At 47.8% G+C, this 24,142-nt stretch overlaps 1 protein-coding gene across 3 annotated transcripts in view; it reads left to right on the top strand.

Annotated features, from left to right (window-relative positions):
* Positions 1–24,142, top strand: part of ZNF821 (zinc finger protein 821) — a 188,592-nt gene that overhangs the window by 45,359 nt on the left and 119,091 nt on the right. The window contains exon 2 of one of the 3 annotated variants that reach the window (XM_086945513.1): positions 14,882–14,979. The exons of 1 other annotated variant lie outside the window; for it this stretch is intronic. The gene's annotated coding sequence lies outside the window, so the exon portion shown is untranslated. Of the gene's footprint in view, positions 1–14,881; positions 14,980–21,375; positions 21,520–24,142 lie in introns of those variants that run through there. One more of the 3 variants, XM_086945514.1, reaches the window with a different exon arrangement.

Here is a 24,142-nt window from a genome sequence, read left to right as displayed (position 1 = left end):
TCCTCTATGCCTCACCCACAGCGAAGGTTAAGACGTGCCAAACGGTATCTTCTCAATATCAAATTACATGTGGGACGCGGCAGGGATGCCCCCTCTCGCCCTTTCTATTTGCTTTGGCAATTTAACCACTGTCAGAGTTGATCCAAAAGGGAGGCGATGGGATGGGACTCCGTTTGGAGGGGCAGGTACACACCATTTTCCTGTACGCCGATGATCTGATGATCTATTTGGGAGAGGCTGTGACGAGTAATACCTCAGCCCTTAGGTTCTTAGACAGTTTTGAACAGATATCGGGTCTGTGGGTTAACAAAAAACAGACGTACTTATTTCCAATGGCAGAACCCAGGCCCATGGCCCAGTGCAGACATTAATTGGGCCCCACACTCATTTAAATATTTAGGCATCCAAATCTTCCATTAGACCCTTGAATTCCCTTCCGAGAGATCTGATATGGTGAGATGGATGGAGAAGGGTGTCCCTGAAAACATTACAGTGCCTTATGACTGAAGAGGGCTAGGAGTGCCGGACTTTGAGCTCTATATGTTGGCTGCCCAGCTGCAGTGGCTGGCACAATGGCTGGAGGGGGTGAATTTGAAGGGTACTTGCTAGATGGAACCCAGCACCGATCCCAAGCTATTATTTGCTAAACTGTTAGAACCAGCGATTGTTATTCCATACAACTTGACACTACAGGCTACAGCCTTACAGACATGGAAACGCTGCCTGGGCAAATTGAAAGGAACCTCGAGGTACTCTTCCATGCTGCCCCTAGTAGGTCTTCCCCATGGGGACTCTATGACTACATAAACGGCAGAACAGTTGTCATCTTGGACGGAGGTGGGGCTGAAGACGTTGGGAGACCTATACCAAGAGAAAACCCTAGTCCCGTTTGCAGAGTTGATGGAGGGCTGGCGTCTCCCACCAGGCCAGTTCCCGTTACATGAGGCTTTACACTCGTTGTTTACCCTGGGCACTGCGACACACCAAGTGAAGTGGCATTATGCCTCCTCACGTTCCGCGACCCTCAGCCCACTAGGAGAACTCTGGGCGAAATGGGGGAGAAGTGTAGGTAGGGCATTTACAGGTACAGAATGGGGCAAGATTCTTCAATCACCTAAGAAGATCTCTCGGAGTACTCGTCTCCTCAAATATACGCAATTCAACTGCCTACATATGTCCTATATGACACCCCATCGTCTCAATGTCACATACGGCGGGGAACAGCAAAACTGCTTGAGATGCGCCCATATAGATGCTGATTTTATACATATGACATGGGACTGTGCCCATCTTCGTACATACGGAGAAGCGGTTTTAGTCCAGATCAAAGATGCCCTGGATTGGGAACTGGCACTCACAGTGGAGGTCTGTCTGCTGGGACTCTTTCCCGGCCACATGCCCGGAAAGTTGGGAATAGATTAATAAACTTAGCTATGGGGTAGCCAAAATGAAGATAGCAATGACGTGGAAATCAGTTACAGGACCACAGATTGCTAGCTGGATGAGTATGAACCATCTCCAGCTAAATGGAAGCAAGACTGAGGTCATTCTTTTCGGTTGGGCACATGAAGTTTGGTCTAACGACTGGTGGCCCCGCAATTTGGGTCCCTGCCCTTCCCCAAAACCAGTGGTGCGGAACCTGGAGTAATGATCGACAACCAGCTATCAATGAAAAATCAGGTCAACCAGGTAATTGGTACCTGTTATGGAATTGTGCGTAGTCTAAAAAAAATCTTTCAATGGATCCCAATCGAATCGAGGAAGCCCCTTGTTCAGGGATTTATCATCAGCCGTATTGATTACGGAAACGCCCTCTTAGCCTCGATCAATGAAGAACACAATTCCAGACTCTGGGTCCTGCAGAACACAGCCGCCAGACTGGTACTGAAACTTCCTTCTAGATCTCCATCAATACCTAATCTTAAGCATCTTCATTGGCTCCCTATAAAGAAGCATACTCAATTCAAGGTTCTTTGTCTAGTGCATAAGAGCATGCACGAAAGCGGGCCTGGCTATTTTGCAAAAAAACTCCGCTGGTACCAGCCGACTAGGATGTTAAGGTCAAATACCAAATTTCCTCTGACTCCATGCAGAGTTCGTACCGCCAGACATGGCAGGAGATCTTTCTCATATCTGGCACCCACCTTTTGGAATAAACTTCGACCCCATCTACTCTCTATCATAGATCATAATCGATTCCGCAAGGAATTAAAAACTTGGTTGTTCAACCATTACCATTATCTCCTTTTCTTTTTCCTTCTGTCTTTCTGCTTAGAGGAGTCTACGCAAGCGCCATGAGACCTCCGGGTAATATGTGCGCTCAATAAATATCCATGACTTGACTTGTCTTGACTAGCTGCAATCGAGATATCATCAGCTGGGCGGGTGCTGAGGGTAGAGCATTGAGTTGGGAGGAGTCGAGGGGAGTGAGAAAGCGCCCTATAGCTGACCAATGAAAGGAAGCTTTGAGGGCCTGGGAAAACCAGACATAAATAAATAGCAGCGATGAAGGAAGTGGGCGTACTCAAGAGTGACTGATACATCCTCCTAAGGTAACCTGATTACTGGGAAAGGCTAATATGGTTGAAGTGGTCATTTGTAGACAACATCGGGCCATAATGAAGGGGGAAGCCCCGAACGATTCGAAAGGCTGACACAAGTTGGAAGGGTCCGCCCTACACATTAAAAATAATTTATGCGCAGTTCCCCCCACATTCAAGCCCCCCTGGGAATGACCACACAACCCCACACCGCATAAGCTCTTTCTCTTTTTTGATATTTTTGTTAATAGATTGTTTACGAAACAGATCCCTTATGTATAGAAGACATTGGTATGCCTCGGTCTAGGGAGGACAAAGCGCGAGGGGGGTGCTTGGAGAAAATTAGATTTTTCTTGAAATCTGGGTAATTGCAAATTGTGAACATGTATATAGAGTATGGTTATAACATTATAGTGCATCCTGAGAGATAATTTAAAATGTAGAACCAGGATGGTACTTGTTTAAGGTTACCCCGTGTAAGATTTAAGACAAACAATTGGAAATTATGCTTTATATGTGTACACTAAAGTGTTTAACTACAAAATGTCAATAAAGATATGTTTAAAAAAAATACTATGTGTTTCCTCCCATACCCTTGATTCCTCAGGTGTTGAGGAATATTCGCCATGACTGGGCAAAGTAATATTAATAGCTCCGGACTCACCAAGAAGGGTGTGGCATGTGAACCATATACACTTCTCACTGTGCCATTCACCCCATCTCCCTCACAGGGTCAACCTCCTTTTTCAGTCATAGAGACAGGTTCTGCACCCCACACTCCAGAACCCCCACCTTCATGGCTTAATTTTGAATGGCGTAACCCGAAGGCCTTTTTGTTTTTTAAACCTCCTCAAGTGGTGGATATTAACTTATGTGCCCGCAAACACTCCACCAAAATGGTGTACTTTAGAAGATGTGTGAGCTCTTTATGTTCTGTATGTACAATTCCGGTAATCCTTTTTGTTGGAACTGGGGTCACCAGTCCCCTAGGGTAGCATGGCACGAGCGGGTAGGCATCCGAAAGCATATGTGTAAAGCGACCATACAGCACACGCAACCACTGAGTCAGAAACATGAGCACGCAATTAGGGACGCCACTCCAGTGAGTTTGTATAAAAACTCAAGTTAACTTTATTAAGATAGAGCTGGGTCAGGGTATTAGGAATTCATCATAAAATTAGCTTATTAACTTTCCACTAAAATACATGTGTGAGAACACTTGGCAATAAATACTGGATGAATAAATAATAAATATTAGATGTTCCATAAATATTAAATATTGATTAAATACATTTTTAGAATAACACAGGCCTGACCTACGCCTTGCTCCTGGTCAGCACCTGCATCAAATGCATTAAGAAGTTATAACAGAAAGCATTTCAATAAATAACAGTAGATTTCTACTTTTTACTCCCCAACAAAGCTGAGCATTTCAGAACAGCAACATGTAAATAAATCACTGTAGGCTTCTAGTAAATTTAGCACTACGTGGAAGAAAACATTTCATTTGACCAGCATTACCCATGTCATCAGGTAAGAACAAGCCTTTCTTTTAACTAGGTTAAACTACTACAACACCTGAGGCTGGAATAGCAGTGCATTATCCCTATTAATCAGGAATAAACCTCTCCTCCAATGGGAGTAACCATCTCCTTATATACCTAGAGGTCTTTGGGAACCATTGCATTAGGCAGGAGTATGCATGACATATGACCCAGGAACTATGTAACTATGTAGTATAAACATTTCCTGAGGTAGCAACAGCATTCATATAACAGTGCCTTAGGCAGTAATATACATGTCATGAGAGTAAAGGCAGAACATTTCATTAGTCCTAAGCAAACCAGACAGTTAATTACCAGTTGCACTTGGGAGGAATAACCATTCCATTACCTAGAGCTTTACGCAAAGCGTATTTGACTGAACCTTACATTGGGCATTCACTAAGGCATTTAGCTAGAAATAAACAGTTCTCTAGGCAGAAGTTAGGACATTTCTAAAGGCATTGCCCTAGGCAGGAGTGAACATTTAATTAGCCAGTACCCAGTATTTCAATAGGCCCCAAGTATTTCCTTAGCACCCTATAAGCCCTGCATCAGGCTCCAACTAGGCATTACCTCACTTCCAACCTGGCATTAGGCAAACTACACATCGGCTGGTGCATAAATGAGCAGTAAATTGCTCCTATGAATCAGGGAACATTCCCATAAGGCAAGGGAAAAACATTCATCAACAATGCAGCCCAATTTAATAATTAACTCACTGCAGGAGTACAAGGTTCCTACTGCAGGGGACCCACAGTGACCTTTGTGGGCCCAGTCCCCATACCTGAAGGGCTTCTGTAATTAATTAGGGCCAACAGGACCCAGTCACCAGTTTTCCCCAGGGAGGGGCGAACTCGGGGCCTCCCGGGGCCTTCCGCCCTCCTCCCTGGGGGTTTGCTATCTCCTCTCCGTTAATCTGAGCCAACCGGGCCCAACAACAATCTTCCCCAGGGGAGGGGCGAACTCGAGGTCTCATGCGACCTTCCGCCCTCCTCCCCGGGGGTTTACCTGCCTTCTTCGGCCCTTCCCGGGCCCTTGCGTAGGCTTCTGGTGGGTTTGAGGCTCTGGCTCCTCTTAGAACCCTGGCGGCGCTGTTCGGGAAAGCGGGGTAGAGGGGGGGCTCTCACTCCTCCATGAGCCCCTCCGATATGCCCCGCGCTTCAGTGGAACCGGTCCCGGCTCCTCAGGCCTCGGGACCGGTCAGGGACACCACAGCAACCGGGGAAGCAGGATGGGCCCGGTCTCTCTTCTCGGCAAGTAAGTGCCGGCCGCCAACCACAGCGCGGCCGGCAAAGGGGCTTGACACTTGCAGCCAATGGCTGCGCGGCAATGGGCGGGGGTGCGGCCGATGACGCGGCGCACCTCCGTCACGTGATGTGAGGTCGAGGCTTCACGGCCTGTAAGGCCCAGCGCGACCTGACAGGAATTCCGGCGGCCCTCTCCTGACACCGGGGGCCGCCGTGGAGACTCCTTCTGCTTGGCCTGGGCTGCGGCGGTGATCGCAACACTCAGCACTGCTGCGGCGGCCCTCTCCAGGCACCGGGGGCTGCCGAGGACGATGACGGGCGAAGTTGAAGCCTCAGGGCAACGCCGGCGATCTCCTCAAAGAGCGCCACGAAGTCACAGCAGCGCTCCGACCACACAGCACCTCAGCAGGCGACAGGGGTGACAGCGCTGAACAGCGACGGGGGCACAGCGCTCCACACAGATTCTTCGTCCCCAGCGCGTCACAAGATCCAGCAGGTGAGCGCTTCAGGCAACCTTCCAGCACTTCTCAGGGGGCACAACGCGCAGAGGCTTCAGTGCTTGGCAATTACGGCACTATGAAGGCCACAGCAATTCTTGGCACCCGAGGGATGTAGCGCTCCTCAGGGCTCAGCCATTCTGGTAGTTCACAGCGCTTAGGGCAGTGAGCTAGATACAGCGCTTCACAGCAGGTTCCACAGCAGGCATTCACCACAGCGCTTCACAAGCAGCTTGTCAGGACAGGCAGTCTCTGATTCAGCGCTTCATCCATTGTGGATTTAAAGTAAAGGCAGCTCACAGGACAAGCCACACAGCAGTGGCAGGTTAGCGCAGGAACCCCAGGTGGCGTCAGGGGGGCACAGGGAGCGACACAGCGCCAATACCTGGTGGGTTCCTCAAAAGTCCTGTGGTGATTTAGTTTTCTTCTTGGCGTGATGTTTCTTGCGCCCTTAGTTCAGTTACTTGGTTTCTGGTTCCTTGGTTTCTTCTTGGCGCAGCTGTTTCTGGCGCCCTTGTAAATAGCAGTTGGGTTCTTGTTTCCTTGAAGGGGGTTAAATTGGTGGCTGGTGTTGGATCTCCTCAGCCAATCCCCTCAAGTGGTCCCTGGGGGTTCCCTTCCGCTGGGCTAGGTCAGGGGGGATTTACAGGTGTGCTCAATACTTGAAAGGCAGCACTCAAAGTACTGTCACTTCCAGCATCATAGTCCCTGACTAGGCCCCTCTGCCTAAACTCCTGCGTAGGTTCCTCCCCCAGGTCCTCCCCTCAGCTTCTCTCCTTCTTCTCCTCAGGAAAGTTCCCTCCCTTTCCTTTTATAGTGCCAGTTGACAGTTGGTAGTGTCAGTTGGTGTCACCTCACCTCTCCCAGAAGGTTCCAGAGGCTTCCAGGAGGTTCCACCATTCTACCTGTGGACAGGCTGGCAGGCTAAGATGGATACATTGCCTGAGGGTTCCAGCCTGCCCCTGGCTACTAGAATGCGCCCTCTAAACCACGCTGCTGCAGCAGTGGTCTGTGGCGGCCATGTTAGGTGTAGAAGGTACCTGCATTTTAACACTAGTTTTAAACTAAACAGGGCATTCTCCACCACCCAAGGCCTACACACTGTTGTTTCCATAGGGGCATTCTAAATTAACAGGGGATAAAAAGCGAAAAATTTCTGGGGAAAGGGCCAAGTCTCACACTTTTCAACACACTTTTCAATATCCTGTGATTCACCCTGTCTTTAGGACAACAGGGATGTACAGTGGACACAGTTAAGGGCTACTTATCAGCATTTTCAGCTTTTCTCTGTTTTCTGACCAGCCGTCTCTGTTCAAGTACTCAAAAGTCATGAAGTTTCTGAAGGGCCTCAAAGCAAGTTTCCCCCTTCTCCTTTCATAATGCTGCTGTGGGACCTAAATCTTGTTTGTAGTGCGGTTAGCACTCTAGTGGACGCACGCACGCATCCATGCATCCGCAGGCCAGGCGTGGGCTGCGGGGGTCAATAAAAGGAAGGCGCGCGCTCGGGCACGTCACTTCCGACTGGGACGAGTGTGTGGCTTACTGGCTGGCGCTGCGCGTTGCCACCCCTGCGCAAGCGACCATCCAGGCCTGGCTAGGCCCACACACCCCCACATAACATTGGCGACGAGCGGAGGGGGCCCAACCCTCGCCCGTACACCGTGCTGTGAGCGGAGCGGTCCGCCCACCCCCGGAGAGAACAGACAAGTTCCTGCCAACGACCTATGATGAGTCGGATTCGGAGGACGAAGAGGCGTACGTGATCTCTTTCGCCAGGGAGCTAAAGCTCAGACGCCGACCACAGCCAACGTGTGTAGTTCAGGTGGGGGAGAACGAGGTGAAAGCCGTCATTGACACTGGTGCCACCGTCATAGTCATGGGATTGCAAGAATTCAACAAGCTACGCCCTCGTCCGGAGGTCCTGCGCTCCAAGACCAGAATCTTCGCATATGGAGCAGACACTCCCCTCCCTCTGAAGGGAAAAATCGTAGTACCCATACGAGCCGACGAGGCCGAAGTGACCGCAACGATACATATCATTGACCGAGAAGCCGACACGCTGTTGAGCAGCCACACGGCGGAGGATTTGAAGTTGATCGCCTTTGCCAACCGCATCCGGAACCACCAGGTAGAGGAGCTACTGGAGCGTTTCCCCAAACTGTTCAAGGGTCTGGGGTGCATCAAATGTGATCCGATAAAACTTCACATCGACAAATCCGTCACTCCTACAGCCTTACGCCATCGGCGGATACCATTCCACCTGCGGCCGCTGGTAGAAAAGGAACTCGAAAAGCTAGAAAACATGGGGGTCATCGAAAAAGTAACGGGACCCACCCCGTGGGTTTCCCCTATGGTCATATTCGAAAAACCCAAGCAACCGGGCGAGATCCGACTATGCATCGATATGAGGCTGCCGAACACCGCAATCAGAAGGGAGAGACACTTAACACCCACGATGGACGACATAATAGCGGACGTGAATGGATCGAGATGGTTCTCGAAAATCGACCTCAATGCGGGCTATCACCAACTGCCTCTTGCTGAAGAAAGCCGCTTCATTACCACATTCAGCACCCACCTCGGCCTCTGGCGGTACAAACGCCTCAACTTCGGAATATCCTCGGCAGCGGAGGTATTCCAGAATACCATCAGGGAGCTACTGTCAGGACTGCCGGGGGTCATCAACGTAAGCGACGATATCCTCATTCATTCCGCCACTGCATCTGAACATTACAAACAGCTACGGGATGTATTAAAAAGACTAAGCACCTATGGAGCAACCCTCCACAAGGAAAAATGCCAGTTTTTCCAATCGTCGATCGAATTCTTTGGTTATGTGTTCAACCAGGAAGGGGTCCAAATTGATCCACGGAAGTCAAAATCCATCAAAGACGCCCCAGCGCCGAAGTCTCCAACGGAGGTGAGGAGCTTCCTCGGAATGGCCACGTACTGTGGCCGCTTCATTCCGGGACTGGCCACCCGCAGTGAGCCCCTCCGAGCACTAACGAAGACAGATGCCAGTTGGACATGGGGCCCAAAGGAGCACGACGCGTTTCAGGGCATAAAAGACGCACTCCTGGAAAACGCAACGCTCTCGTACTTTGACCCAACCAAGCGGACCGAGGTCATTGTGGACGCAAGCCCAGTAGGCCTAGGGGCAGTTCTGACACAAGAACACGAACCAGGAAAATGGACGGCCCTGGCGTTCGCTAGCAAGGCGCTAACCCCGACCGAGACCAGATATGCACAAATAGAACGAGAGGCCTTAGCCATCAAGTGGGCCTGCAGCCATTTTCATCTTTATCTACAAGGACAATCGTTCGTGATGGTCACCGATCATCAACCCTTAGTGCCGCTCTTCAAGGGCACTGCTCCCCATCCGCCGCCACGCATTGAGAGGTGGGTGATCCAGCTGCAAACATACGACATGGAAGTGGTCTACAGACCGGGAGCCAAAAACCCCGCCGACTACCTATCGCGCCACCCACTACCCCAAGAACCACCAGCGGCCGATGAAGGTTGCGAAGAATATGTCCAGTGGGTAGCGCTCACATCCTGCCCCCAATGCATGACCATCGAGGAGATCAAGGAGGCGACAGTGGACGACAACCCGTACATGCGGTCACTGCAAGCGGTACAAGAGGGATCCTGGACCGATTACCTACATCCCCCCAACACCTGGACAGCATCGGATAAAGAGACACTCACAAAATTCTGGCACATTCGTCACGAGCTCAGCGCCACGGAAGAGGGCATACTGCTGAGAGGGACACGTCTAGTGATACCAAAACGCCTCAGACACCGAGCCACCCAGCTCGCACACGGGGGCCACCAGGGTGCCACGAAAATGAAGGCGCGCATGCGCGAGAAGGTGTGGTTCCCTGAACTCGAGAACACCGTGGACGAGTATGTCAAGAACTGCATGTCCTGCCAACTGACCAGCGATCCTGAAAGGCCGGTCCCCATAATCACTGAAGAAGCATGCACAATCCCGTGGTCGAAAGTCAGCGTGGACTTCGGAAGCTTCCCCGGAGATGGCCACACCCTGGTAGTCATTGACTCATACTCCAAATACCCCATTGTGGAAAGAGTGCCATCCACGGCGTTCACACACGTGGGGCCAGTGTTAGAAAAAATATTCTCCCTGTTTGGACTGCCCGGCGAAATCAAAAGTGACAACGGACCACCATTCCAGGGAACGGATTTTGCCACATTCTTGAAAACCAGAGGCATCATCCACCGACGCATCACTCCCCAGTGGCCACAAGCCAACGGGGAGGCAGAAAGGTTCATGCGGACTCTCAACAAAATGTTCAGGATTGCGGTGGTAGAGGAGGCCGACCCGGAGCAGAGACTGCATGAATTTCTGAGAGAGTATCGCGGAACACCCCACTGCACCACTCAGAAAAGCCCGTGGTCCCTAATGTTTCAAGGGCAACGCAGAGACCTCCTCCCCATGTCCATAAGACCGACACCGGAGAGGGACGACATGAGGGAGGTTCAGGAACGCCGGCGCAGGAACAACATGCGAGCGAGCCACCGAGGTAGAGCGACACCAAAACAACTACACCGGGGAGATCGGGTCGTCATCAGGAACAGACGCCCAGGGGGGAAATTTCAAACATTCTATGAACCAGGACCATGGACTGTCACCAACACGAAGGGAACTATGGTGACTGCCAGCAAGGAGGGAGAAGAAGTTTCGAGAAACACATCATGGTTCAAGATTGTCCCTCCCAGCTCAAGCGCGAACACCGAAGCCACAGATGAAACCATCGAGCCACCCCGAGCAGCGACACAAGATGAAGGGGGCAGCTCGACACCCGACATCCGGGGGCCGGTGCCGGAACAGGGAGCGGGAACGTCGATCACATCCACTCCCATCCGGAACCCATCGCGCAGCGGGGAACGAGGGCCAGGTCGCACCCCCCGATACAGTCTGAGGCCCAATCCCCGCCCAAGTCAAAGACTCAACGACTACGCCTGTCAGCTGAGACCCTGAAGCCGTCATCTAAGGGACACGCAAGTACAGAGCGTCTGAAATGATTCATTGTGAACAGTTTGTTTGAACATTTCTCGAACTTGTGTATAGTTGGATAGAGATGTAGTGCGGTTAGCACTCTAGTGGACGCACGCACGCATCCATGCATCCGCAGGCCAGGCGTGGCCTGCGGGGGTCAATAAAAGGAAGGCGCGCGCTCGGGCACGTCACTTCCGACTGGGACGAGTGTGTGGCTTACTGGCTGGCGCTGCGCGTTGCCACCCCTGCGCAAGCGACCATCCAGGCCTGGCTAGGCCCACACACCCCCACATAACATTGTTCTCGTGTTTTTAATGAGTTTCCCATTTTTCATTCTACACAGTTGCCAATTGCGATTGCTTACTCTCAAGACGTTTTTCTTGTAGACCTCAATTCGGAGAGGCGTGTTAGTGAGTTGCTGGTGCTGAAAATAGAGCCAATCTTTACTGCTTTCTTTTCTGATGAGTTGGTTCTCTGAACCTGGGCTGTATTTCTGCCCAAAGTGGTTGTGTCCTTTCATTTATACCATTCTGTCACCCTGCTACTTTATTTCCTCCACACATCCTAGGAAAGAGGAAGAGAGACTTTGTGAACAATACAGTACGTCAGGAGTTCGGTCAGCTTCTTTATTGACCAAACCAAGGAGTTCAGAGTTGGTAATCAGCTATTCATCTGCTACGTTGGTAAGATTAAGGGCAAGGTGGTGCACGAGAGGAAGCTGTTGAGGGGGATTATCTACTATATTAAGATATGCTATTGCTGTGGTTCACAATGAACCTCCGGAAAGTATCAGGGCTCACTCTACCAAGGCAAAATCTTCTACCTCAGCTCTGGCAAGGGGACTTCCAGTTGCAGAGATCTGCAAAGTGGCAACTTGGGCCTCTTTCCACAACTTGGTCCTCTTTCCACACTTTTGCAGAGCGCTGTTGCTCGGACTAGAAAATGTGGAGGGAAGGTGACTTTGCTTACTTTGTACTTCAGGACTTCTTAATTTAATCAACCATTCATACACCTCCTGGTTGAATACTGCTTGGGGAATATATTCGAAAGGTGAGGAATCGGGCGAGGTGTGTCCGTGAGATGCGGGTGCTGAACATAGAGCCCAGCTTTACTGCTTTCTTTCCTGATGAGTTGGTTCTCTGAACCTAGGCTGCATTTCTGCCCAAAGTGGTTACGTCTTTTCATTTATACCATTCTATCACCCTGCTACTTTCTTTCCTCCCCACATCCTAGGAAAGAGGAAGAGAGACTTTGTGACCAAGATTTAGGTCAGCTTCTTTATTGACTAAACTAAGGAGTTCAGAGTTTGGTATTCATCTGCTACGTTGGTAAAATGCACAAGAGGAAGCTGTTAAGGGGGATTATCTAATATAAACATATGTTGGGCTGTGGTTCACAAGGAACCTCCGGAAAGTATGAGGGCTCACTCTTCCAAGGCAAAATCTTCTACCTCAGCTCTGGCAAGGGGACTCCCAGTTGCAGAGATCTGCAAAGTGGTATCTTGGGCCTCTTTCTACACTTTTGCAAAGCGCTGTTGCTTGAAAATGTGGAGGGAAGGGGACTTTGCTTACTTTGTACTTCAGGACTTCTTAGTCAGACCCTCCAGGATTTCGCGATTTTGCGATGCCGTGATTTGCCGCGAAATCGGCACTTTTGTAAAAATGCTGCGATTTTTACAAAAGTGCCAGCGAAATCGGCACTTTTGTAAAAATGGCGGGATTTTTACGAAAGTGCCCACGAAATCTAGACATAAAAACCCCTTTCAAGGGAGCGGGCCGGTCTGCGGAGGGATGGGGGGGAGGGATTTCTAGGCAGTGCGCCTCGTGTGGCAAAACAATGAAAGAACTCTGCTCCTGAAACAGCCCTATGAAGAATCTCTATGCAACGAGAAATGCCAGATCGCATCTCAGCATGACTTTCTCTGGAAGAAAACAGTTGTTTCTCTGCAACGTGCTTTTATCGCTGACATCATGGCACGATTTACAAAGCAACAGCTGTTGCCTGCAAACAACACCAAATACCAGCATCTTCTAAAATGAATCTGTGCTTTAAGCTGTGCCAGGCTGTTCAAGAAGTAGACAGTACTCAAGTCCATGCCGGGCACGGCTCAGTAGCAGGGCAGGCTAATAAATTAGATCAGGAGGCAGCGGCATCCCTCAGTCAGAGCACGCAATCCGAAGACTGTAAATGCGTCTATCCTTCCGCATCGCCCCCACCAAGAATACTTACCAAATAGACAAATGTACCCAAAAGTGCCAAAAATGTGATCATGTGAGTGTCTTGCAGCACTCATTCGATTGCGTGCCACAGTGGTTTGACAGTTCAGATAATCTCCCCGAACGCCTGTTTTTTAAAGAACATTACAAGATGTGAAATAGCATGTTTCAGAGATGCTAGTAAGACATGTTTTTGGCTGCCTTTGTTGAACATTAAAATCACATTCGATTCTCTTGAACAATTGCTCGGCTTGTATTTGTTTTGTGGGAGTGTGCATATTTGTTTGGAAGTTAATACTATGTAAGTGATCGTTTAAAAACGTGGTTATTCTTTCTTTAAATGAAGCGTTGTCTATTCCCTTAATCATTTGCTTCTTTGCCTGACAAGCTTGTTTGAATGTATTGTTTATAAATAAATATGTATGTCATATACATTTGGTAACGCCTTAGCCCAGCACAAACAGACCACAAACACACTGGGAACAACACACACAGACCACAAACACACCAGAGACTAACACACACAGACCACAGACACACCAGGGACCAACACACTCAGATATATGTGTTTGTTGTAGGAAAAACCGCCAAATAAAATGCCGCTAAATTGCCGCTAAATTTCCATATTTATGCCGCTAAATTTCCATTTTTGTGCCGCTAAATTTGCTAATCCATGCCGCTATATCCTGGGGGGTCTTAATCAACCATTCAAGCACCTCCTGGTTGGATACTGCTTGTGGAATATATTCGAAAGGTGACGAATCCGTATGTAGAAGTATCCATCAGAAGAAAAAGTTACTTACCTTCTGTAATGATCTTGCTGTTGGAACCTCTCTACCTGCAGATTCCTCACCGACACCCCCCCCCCCCCCCCCCCTGCTTCCTTGACTTGTTATAGAGCTCCGAGTTCTATAAATGGTACTGTACCTTACTTAGTTCATGTCGGTCTGATCATGTTCCCCTTAAAGGTGTATAAAATGGACGAGAAACCAATGCCAGGGCGCCGGTCGGGGGTGCTTTATTGCTCCACTGGTGACGCAAGGGTGCCACTTCCGGTGCGAGACGGAGCCAGCACCCCCTACCGGTGTGGATAGCTATTGAGAAGTTTCTGGATTCAGTCTCATGCCTGGTGTATATATAAAGGTTAGGAATCTGTATTTTTGTTTTTAACCAGTGTTATTCAGTTTCAGTAAGCATATAGCACTTCACGACACATTGATAGGCAGTACATCTACATCATTGCTCATTACAACTATAGGCAGCAAGTAACATGACAAATCATTGCAAGTGTACAACGACAGTCCTGGACTTTATTATTGGTGTTGCTGCGATACGTTAGTCCAATCTACAAACAGTGTAATGGAGGGAGGGGGGATATGCAGGTTGATCAAATATACACCAGAAAGAGTGTTACAGAAGTAACTTTTTCTTTAGGAGGCAGTTCCTTTACAGGCAAGGCAGGTACTCTGCTATGGCAAACATTCCCTGCTGCTCCTTGCTTCTCATTCATTCCTTGCACAGAGAGTAGGCAAGATAGGCAGCGGTGTGCAAGCACAACAAAAGTGCTGGTGTTGACGTGTCATCTGCCCTGCCTTGCTTACTGCCTGCTGCCAGACGAGTTTGCTTCTGCTACAGTAGTATGTATGTCCTGTGAGGGTCCCGAAGCTCTTTGAAAACCATACTGTTGAAGTGAAGTGCTTGGTTTAATCATGTTTTAGGGGGGAGGTTTTCTTTCAAATCAGTGATGAATGAGGCAGACTGGTGACATGGCATGCCTGCATCTTGTTCTTTTTAGTTACCATCCTTACCTCTTTCAGGCTCATCTTCAGCAGAGCAGACAGAACATAGCTAGCGTGCTTCGTGGTGCAGGGGGACAAGATGGACTCCAATCTTTGCTTCCCATCCTCTTTGCAAGGTAAGATGGGTGAATCAAATCAAATACTTTATTCGGCCCTTAACAGAAGAAAATACAATAAAGTATTACATTAAAAACAGATTAAAAAGAAAAAAGAAAAAGAAAAAAAACACATCTTTCTACCATAAACATTCTCATACGCAAAAGTGCATTGAAGCTGATTCGTTAGCTGGCCCGCCCTTACCCTTTGCTGGCACGGGATCACGAAAAGCACATTTTAAATATCACATAAGAATAAATAATTACTAAATACAACAGAATGTAAAAGAGTATATGCAGGGAACACAAGTAAGACCGGTAGTGTTCAAAGTGGCATTCCATTTGATAGCGGTGGACAGTTCGAGGTATATTTTGTTGTTGTACTTTGAGGTGTAATCTAATCTTTACTGATTATGGTTCAATACCAGATTTGTCCTTCCTGCCAGTAGGTGCTTCTTTGCCATTCCTGCACGCTCTCTCTTTGAGGAAGCAGTTGCAGTTTCACTTGAATCCCCCCCAGAACCACTTCTCTATTTTGTTTTGGGAGCGGGGATATGTTCTCTGTTGCAGGGCTGTTAAGTGCACTTTCATGTTCCCCAGAATGTCCTCTGTTAATGAGATGCTTTGTTAACTTCGGACAGTCTTGCTGATTGGTCACCTCTTCCCCCACAGATCCAGTCTTTGATGGCAGTGCCACTCTTCCATCTGATGGCCTTTCATAGAGTTCCAAGGGAGACTGCTTTTTACTCATGTTAAGCCTCTCTTGCTGTGCTTCTCTCCTCCTCCTTTATTTTCTACATAACTGAAATCATTTTAGGCTTTTGTCTTTACCCCTTTGTCTCCCCACCCTATCTTTTATGTTTTAAGATTCCGATGCTTCCAAGTATTTCCCAGTAGAGAGCTGGGAAGGGGCCACCCTGTATGCGCTGGCCTTCCTACACAATAAGCAGCTTTCACGCTGGCAAGATGGCAGAATAGAAATGCTATGGATCAGTCCTGTCCAACCCCCACATTATGACACAGAATGTGCCCACAGAGAAATGTGAACAGCAACAACAACGGCTAAAAGTACCCGTGGATCTACATCCAGCACCTGCATCTGCCGACAAAATGAGCATAGGGCGCCTCTGCTACAGTAGAAAACTATTGCGATTGATCCTCACTGAATCACTCGATTCATGAGCATATACGGGAATGAGCGCGAGCTGATGGCTGTGAGCATATAGCACCAGGGCACCTCACTGCACACAGCTAATTTGCATGACTGGGGCAGTGATCAATGCTATACAACTTAAGAGAGGTGAAAAGAACAGTAATAGGAGGTGCAGTCAAGGCTTGCAGGGGGAGGATCGCAAAACCAGCTAGTATTTCCCAACTTGGTAAGCGCTCTGCAAGCGAAGAGTTGAGCTGAACTATCTGGGAAGACTTAACTAGGACTTGACTAATACATAGTGCCAATATCGACAACACGCTCCCCATCACACACACAGCAATCTCCTGATGAAATAAACACACAAGACACCTTTTTCATGGAGAAAATTGCTGCAGGTTTATTTGCATACCGAAATATGCCAAGGTGGTGGATCAGCTTAGGTGCGATCCAAGGGCAGGCAGCCACTCTGCTGCCTGCCCACCTGATGAGCCAAATTGCACCATGGCACTAACCAATCGGGGTGTGCCGGACTCCTAGGGGGTCCCCACAACACTGGACTGTCGCCGTGTGCCATCATGTGGCACTAAGGCGACCGCTCTCCTATGGTACCCCCTGCGTGGGCCGCGGGCAGCCTCAGAGCGCAAGGTAAACAAGCGCAAGAAAATACCAGTACAGGGTGAAATCTTGGTCAAAGGGCAGAAAACTAAAGCTGTGCAGCAAAATAAACTAGACCAGTATGCAGTAAACACAAAAATGGGCTCAGCAGGAAAACACTGGTGTGGCAGCAGTAATATTAACTACATTGTGGAGCAGATATTGCACACAATTTAAAACTAAAATCCGGCACTAGAAAACAAAATAGATGTTTTGTCCGTAGAGGTTAACTTGCTCTGGACTGATTTATGGAAAGCTGCAGACTAAAGGAAGAAGAAGCAATAGGGAAAAAAGCCTGCAGACAAATGTGAAAACACTGCAAAACAAAGTATGAATCCTCTCTGAAATGGCTTATCATTGAGAGCAGGCCAGAAATGTAGAGGGGAAGAGGGGAAGGAGCATCCTCAGATTCCTGTGGGTCACAGAGCCCGCGGAGGGCCAGTATACAGACTAGTTCTTCGATAAATGGATAATGGAAGTCGGCACGAACATCAATGCCCTGTTCTGGAGCACCACCAGGAGACATCACTATAGGGACAAAGATATAATGTTGCGAAACGTAGGACAATCTGAATTGCCACACTATTAAAATAGGGCTTTAATGGTATTCCCAGATTACACGCAGAAAGTCCATAAAATGAGTACATTTCAAGTGGTGAAACAAAATCTAGAAGACCTGAACTTGAAGTATATGCTAATGTTTCTTGTCAAACTGAGTCATACATGAGGGGAAACACATATTTATGGAGCCAAATGAAGTGTGGGAATGGATGGTAGAATGTGACTGGGCTGGTATACAAACACCACAAACAGGAGATAGAGAAAGACGATGGCAGCCCCAGAGGGCAACAGTAGAGACAGCACTAAATACAATTAACAGATAAAGGAAAGCCTCCAGAATGGTTTGTCAGGGAAGATGGTACACTGGATGCAGTAGACGACCGGATGACGGGTAAGGCTGTGGTGGAGGAAGAGAAAGAGGAACAGGATGGGATACCCAGTATGTTACAGAAATTAAGGAAATGAGCCAGTCAGTCAGATTAGCTTTATTCGATTTTGGTTTAAAATCATAAAAGCAGCAACAACACATAAATAAAGACCTTAACATTTCATTACAAAGTTAATATCAACTATTAAAACAGGATTAAATAAGTATGACGGATCAGCTAATCAATTTAAAACATTTCATTATCAAGTAGGATAGCTCTAAAAACAAAAAGGGTCATGCATACAGTGCCACAAAATAGCTTAAGGTTCAGGGGAAGAACATCAGGCAAACCTATGTCAGCAGTTTACTTATTAATTGCATACTACAGTGTCAATTAAGCTAGTACTCATGAGTGGCCTCTTTGTAGTTGGTTCTCAGAAAATACAATTTTTAAACAGTGGTTCAAAACTATTAGAGGCTAGAAGGTTAGTGGCGCTAGGTGCACAAGATCCCCTTCTCCAGGAGTTGTATTTCTTTGCCGTTGATCTTTTTAACGGGATGTGTAGAAAGCTCGGGTAGTAGTCGTGCAAGTCCCAAATACAAATGGGGCCATCTCCTTCTTTGGGCTGGCAAAATCGTAAGTAGGGGACGATGTTCCTATTCCTAAAATTAATTAACACCAGGTCCCCAGAGGTGTCTTTGGGCAGCGTACCTAACCACCCCACCCTCCTGACGCTCAGGATTCCACCATCTAGATCAGGTGGCAAAGGTCTGTTGTTCTGTAGCCAAAAAATAACCTTATTTAGCAGGTCCTGATGTGTTTCGTGTTTTCCCTGGCTAAGTGCAGGGACCCCAGAGAGGACAGTCACATGTGGGGCGGCTTCAGGAGGTAGGTTAATACGTGGCATTCTTTCTGGATTGGCTCTGGACACTGTGTGATTTATTAACGCGGGTTTTAATGCTACTTTAGGGCCTGTGGCGGTAGGTGTATTGAGAGTTAGTAATTGAGTTTGGGCATTCTTACGTTTAATTGACTTAAACTTTTCGGGGGTCATGGGAGGATTAGGGCAAATGGGAATTGCCATCTTATTGGTTGGTGGAGAATTCCTTTTAATTATTTTCTCAATGCTAGTCAGCCTGTCTCCCAGGTCATTCATTTTTATAACCAAAGGTGATATGACAGATAGTAACAGTTGCTCGAGCTGAGCCAGTAAAGTCAGTTGGGAGGACGATACAGGGTCATCTATTTTATCCACAGCCATATCCACCATTGATGTGATTGGGTTAGAGGGGGCTGATATAGGGCTGGTGCGCAATTTTTGGATTTTAGGTTGGTTCTCATTGACATTTTCCCCGTCGTGCTTCCTTTTAATATTGAGACCCCGGGGCAGTGCATTGGCTTGAGTTTTGTCTTTATTTAAAGATAGAGGTAGGTCCCGCGGAGTGCCGTTTGAATTGTCAGAATTACTGCCCATAATAGGGGGGGTGATGCATCCGGGACATACTTGGTGCCACACAAGGCATTGAGCTCCTCCCAGATGGACATGTTTTATATACAATACGCCAAAAAGCGGCAATAAGCAGTACAGTGTAAGTCAATAGGAAAAGTGCGTCTCTATACCTCCTCCAATGGAAAAGTCAAGTGGGGTGGCCCGTCCCGTCCTCTTCTGGCCTCTGAGGGCCGTAGAGGGCCCACCCTTTGCCCGGGCTTAGCCCGGCTGGTCCCGCGCGCGTCCCGCGACGCGGAAGGTGTGTCTCCCTTATCAGCGCTTCCGGGCGCGAAAGTCCGTGCAGGTGGGCGTGTCTGCTCTGGTGATCCTGGGAGCTGTAGTCTCCCCCTATGGCAGCCGCGGGATGGGGTGAGCGGCGGCAGGGGAGACTAACAGCAAGAGTGGCAGCAAGTGCGGGTAGGTGCTTGACGCGGTCCCCGCTCCCCCCAAGGTGTCTCTCCCTTATCAGCGCCTCCGGGCGCGAAAGTCCGTGCAGGTGGGCGTGTCTGCTCTGGTGATCCTGGGAGCTGTAGTCTCCCCCTACGGCGGCCGCGGGATGGGGTGAGCGGCGGCAGGGGAGACTAACAGCAAGAGTGGCAGCAAGTGGCAGCAAGTGCGGGTAGGTGCTTGACGCGGTCCCCGCTCCACCCAAGGTGTCTCTCCCTTATCAGCGCCTCCGGGCGCGAAAGTCCGTGCAGGTGGGCGTGTCTGCTCCGGTGATCCTGGGAGCTGTAGTCTCCCCCTACAGCGGCCGCGGGATGGGGTGAGCGGCGGCAGGGGAGACTAACAGCAAGAGTGGCAGCAAGTGGCAGCAAGTGCGGGTAGGTGCTTGACGCGGAAATTAGCCAAATCAACAGACCTGGAAATAAGCAAGAAAGAGGCTGGTGGTAACATACATTAAGCAAGCAAAGTATACTGTGGGACAAACAGTTATAGAGGCGGGTTGATAAGGATTGAAAAGAGTTCTGGTACTTGAAAGACATTTAAAGCAGAGCAAGTACTGAGGTCGTATACTTGGCGAGGGTTAGGAGAAGGGGCTGGTTCAAAAGGGACTTAGCTGGGAGGCTGTACCTGTTGGCATGATGCCTGCTGGATGGTGTAAAGATTAGCTTGTTATGTTATGTTAAAATTCTTGTAAAGCGCACATACACCCAACGGTTTCTTGGCGCTATGGGCAAAAGGAGACGGACAGAAAGAAGTGAGGGCAACAGAGAGGGTGAAGGAAGGAGCCTAATCATGTGCTTTGCGGAACAGATAGGTTTTCAAAAGAGACCTAAAGTAGACATAGGAGGTGGTAAGTCTGAACTCCAAAGGAAGTGCATTCCAGAAGGAAGGAGCAAGAAACGAGAATCTAAGCCCACCATGCTTCTTGCGTTTAAAGTTGGGCATCGTGAGCAGAGCAAGGTGGGTAGACTGAAGGTTGCGTGATGGTGAGTAATGATGGAGGAGGAAGGAGATGAAGGCAGGGCTGAGCCCGGCCAGGGCTTTAAAGATGATACAACCCAGTTTAAATTTGCAACGCTTGGCTACTGGGAGCCAGTGGAGAGTTTTTAACAAGGGACGAACATGCTGGTGCCTGGGCTGGTGAAAGATCAGTCTTGCAGCCTGGTTCTGTACCAGCTGCAGACGGTTCAGCTGGTAGGCAGGGATACCAACATGCACAGCTTGCACTGAGCTTTGGGAAACCTCCCCACAATAGTCTTTTGTAACTGTAGGAATAACATAGGCAGTTATATGGATTGCAAGTGGTAGGTTAAGAGTGAATTGTTGGATTATTGGTGGGTAATATGGTTAGAGAGACGTGTGGGTATAGCCAAGACTAGTTTTCCATTGCACCAAATTGTAGGTGAGGACATGAACAGTCAAAGTGGTTTGTTAGAATGGTTATCTGGGGATGGTATGTTGAGATGGAAACAGTTACTTTAATACCCACTGTATAAAGAACATAGGGTAATGGCAACAAAGGATGTTATAATTCATATCAGCACAGATGAAGTTTGAAGCTAGAGATACATTGGTAATCACTACAGGTATAGGAGAAACAATTAGAGCGGGGGAAGCAATGGACACTGGATGGGATTTATTGCTGAGATTATAAATGGAATTTTAGAGCTCTAAATAGTTCGACAAATTGACATAGAATTCTGACTTAGTGTAAACGTTGTCCTTTTACAGGAGACACATGTGAACGAGGAAGAGGAGGGTAAACTGCATAAGAAATGGAGCGGGCAGATGTTCCTGGTTACCTGCTTCAAGTGCGCTAGAGAAGCGAAAATGTGGGTGGTACATGGGGTATCGTTTAGGCATAAGTATACAAAGACAGGCCTAGAAAGGAGGTATGTTCTGGTGTGTTGACTTATGTGCACCAAACACAGACAACCAAATGTTTTTGTGGGGGCTGATGAACGTGGTCCTATTGTTTATAAACTTTACTGTGCAATGGGCGGGAGACACAAACTGTATTCTAGATGGCACCCTGCATAGGCACCCCTGTAAGTTGGGATCGAAACTTGGCATAACCGAATTCATGGTCAGAGTGGACTGGCAAACCTTTGGAGAGAGTTCCACCTGAGTGCAACACTGTACTCTTGCCACTCATCAAAGCATGGCATATCCAGTCAGACCGCCACAAAAACTTTCCTCTGCCAATTGCAGCCATAAAAGTACAGATAATAAAAAACGTGTCATAAATAAATAGAGCAGCATGCCAAGATTCAAGGCCCATCCAGGTATAATACAGTTAGTTTCGAGGATGGCACTAAATAGGGTACATACCAAGTATTAGATGCATAAAACATATAAAAAGGGCCGATGGGTCTCAGATTCAAGATTACAAAATGTTAAAAAGTTAGAAAAATAATAATAATAATTATGTCAGATCCTAGCATACAAATATGATAATGGTGGGGTAGCACATCCAGTCTACCCACCTGGTTATTGATAACACACGGGGAGTAGAGTGAGTTCGAGAGGATGGAATACCTACGGATATTTTTGTTGGATCACTGTCCATTAAGGTTTATGAATACCCAAATAGAGATTAAAGCTAGAGGCATTGCAGGACAGTACTTCTTTGGGTGAGATAAAAGACACAATCAAGCTGTTGTTTGAATCTAACTTGGTCAAGGCAACCACTAAGACAACAAAATGGGAAGCACTCAAGGCAGTGATAGGGGTTGTTTATCCAAAATGTATGTCGCTACACTACAATTGAACCGAACCCTAGCCACACAGGAGACAGAGCTCACAAGGTTAGGAAGAATGGTGATTAGTGAGCTGAGTAGGGAAACTAAAATACTGGAAGCTGGGAAACAGCTGGGTGGGTGGCACATGGATACGTTAGATAATTTTGTCTATACTACATACATGTAACAGTATAACAGAAAGTGAACAAAGTTGGGAAGATGTTGGGCTGGCTGTTAAAAGGAAAAAGCCCCTCGCAAATGATTCCTCTTGGATAAAAAACTCACTACCAGAATCTTTTACTTGGTCCTCTGCCTGAGGTGCAGAGTCAATCTCAGAGCCATGTTCAGAGGTAGAGTCAAAAAGGAAAGCAACAATCTGCTGGGCGTTCCGCCTGTGGCAGCCATAATGCTTACTAACAAGAGCGTTAAAAAACATGACAACAGCAGAATACATTGCTTCAAATTAGAAGTCAACCTTCTGTAGATGCATCGAACATTAAATATGACTATTGAAATGTAAAGACCTGGAAAGAAACTACCAATACATACCAACAATAAGCTATCTACAACAAACAAAAATACCTTTCACTTGCCACGGAGAGTATAACTGAGAATCAACTGCATATATAGATAGATAGATAGATAGATAGATAGATAGACAGATAGATAGATAGATAGATAGACAGATAGATAGATAGATAGATAGACAGACAGACAGATAGACAAGTAAAAACCTCTGAATTCAGAGGTAAAACGAGCTCACCAGCCGGTTTAGTAGTCAAATTCCTTTATTGGTACAGAGTTCATGCATTACGCGTTTCAACCCTTACTGGGCCTTAATTATATGCGACATATGATGTGAACAGTTGCTTGCCTTTTAAAGGCACAGTCCTTAGACATAGACGATGACCTACGGACATTTTCACAATGTCAGAGTACATATTTTAAACTATAAGTATTGGTTTCCTTGGTCATTTTTTTAGGGCCCATTGTTAATATCTATTATTGGCATTCCCAGATTTAAACAGGTGGAGGGGAATCACCTCATCATTATTAGAGCGTATTGAGTGCAGTGGTTCATCAACTTTAATATCTTTTCCCTCAGGGGTCTCACCGCTTCCAGCCCAGCATCCACCATGCTAGCCCTCCTCTCTTTCATCTCTTCCAAAGATGCAGAGTTGCATTGAAGCTTATATTTTGTGCAGGTCCCATACCTCTGTTAGCGGGCTTCCCTTTGGGCTCCTTTTGTCTCACATGGCACAAAGCAGTTCGTCTCTTGATGTCTGTGCATTAAACCCAGTCTTTTTTCCCCTCTCTCACGAGCTGCCAGCCTCTTGAAGCATCTTTTTTGGCTCTCTACTCTTTCACATCCCATCTCCTTGTGCGACTGCTACTTTTGCCGCCCCTCCATAGCTCAGTGGCTCCAGTCCCAAGTGGTGCCTACCCATAATCTTGTTGACTCCAGTCATGTTAGGGGAGGCAGGGACACCTCCTCAGAGAATCACTGCACTAATAATGATGAGGTGATTCCCCTCCATCTGTTTAAACCTGGGGCTGTCACGAATAGATATTAACACTGGTCACTAACAAAATGACCAAGACAAAATATTATCCAAGCCAAATGGCACTTTTACTGTACAAGTAGCGCCTCTCAAAAAAAAAAAAACAATGGGGCAGGGGCACTCACAATAGTGCAGTCAGGAAGATAATAATAGAATAAAAGGACGCTTGATGGGGAAAGGAGCCCCAACTGCCCTAGTGAGACCATGTTGGC

The sequence above is a fragment of the Lissotriton vulgaris genome, chromosome 12 (genome assembly GCF_964263255.1).
Source record: "Lissotriton vulgaris chromosome 12, aLisVul1.2, whole genome shotgun sequence".
NCBI classification, from domain to species: Eukaryota; Metazoa; Chordata; class Amphibia; order Caudata; family Salamandridae; genus Lissotriton; species Lissotriton vulgaris.
This window is presented reverse-complemented; position numbering and strand designations above follow the sequence as displayed.